Source organism: Bos indicus x Bos taurus, unplaced genomic scaffold (genome assembly GCF_003369695.1).
Source record: "Bos indicus x Bos taurus breed Angus x Brahman F1 hybrid unplaced genomic scaffold, Bos_hybrid_MaternalHap_v2.0 tig00011954_arrow_arrow_obj, whole genome shotgun sequence".
Lineage (NCBI taxonomy): Eukaryota > Metazoa > Chordata > Mammalia > Artiodactyla > Bovidae > Bos > Bos indicus x Bos taurus.
Window position 1 is genome coordinate 19,443 of NW_020868021.1, and position 923 is coordinate 20,365.

Below are 923 nucleotides of genomic sequence, written 5' to 3' on the forward strand. Positions count from 1 at the left end.
GGTTTGAGCGTTTCATACATGTGGTGTAACTCTGCTTTAGAAGAACTAGGCTTGAGAAATCTGCACCCAGTTGTGTTACACTTTGATCTGCTTGCCTCATTCACAAGCCAGGTGATTCCTCCCACCATAGTCAATGACAAGTCATGTCTCAGTCTCCATTCACGTAAAAAAGACTACAGGTTATTAACCTTCTGCGACTCTTAAGAAATAGCAGTGTCGCTTTTGCTTCAGATAACTGTAGCGCTAACGCTGTCTTCCAGCTCGTGGTCTTCCTGCCTGCCCTGTGCCGCAAGATGGGGGTTCCCTACTGCATCATCAAGGGCAAGGCCCGGCTGGGGCGCCTGGTGCACAGGAAGACGTGCACCACCGTAGCCTTCACACAAGTCAACTCGGAGGACAAGAGTGCCCTGGCTAAGCTGGTGGAAGCCATCAGGACCAATTACAACGACAGATACGATGAGATCCGTCGTCACTGGGGAGGCAACATCCTGGGGCCGAAGTCGGTGGCGCGCATCGCCAAGCAGGAAAAGACGAAGGCCAAAGAGCTGGCCACCAAGCTGGGCTGAGCGCACTAGGGAGTTTTCTGTACATAAAAGTAATAAAGATTCTCCTTCAAAAAAAAAGAAATAGCAGTGTCACAGTCTGTCAGGCCCCTCAAATAAATACACCCAAATATCAACTGGTCGCCCCCCTCCCACCCAGTTCCAAACCTCTGCCTGTGTTTTTGAGTGTTGTCAATCCTGTGACTACCACTCCGTGCTACCAAGTTTGACCCTAAGGAACAATGTTTGTCTCTTCTCTCTCACTGGCCACGAAGCTAAAGGCTCCTTGAGGTGTGACCATGAGCAACACCCAGTCATACTGTCCGCACACCAGACAGGCCCTTGTCACACTCGACAGTGCTGAGGGGAGCTGCTTGGGGG

General features: G+C 51.2%; 1 pseudogene across 1 annotated transcript; it reads left to right on the top strand.

The window, feature by feature from the left end:
- The first annotated feature begins 230 nt into the window (after window positions 1-230).
- Window positions 231-623, top strand: LOC113889403 (annotated as a pseudogene). Its single transcript, XR_003510251.1, has one exon. The product of XR_003510251.1 is annotated as a 60S ribosomal protein L7a pseudogene (transcript).
- The last annotated feature ends 300 nt before the right edge of the window (window positions 624-923 follow it).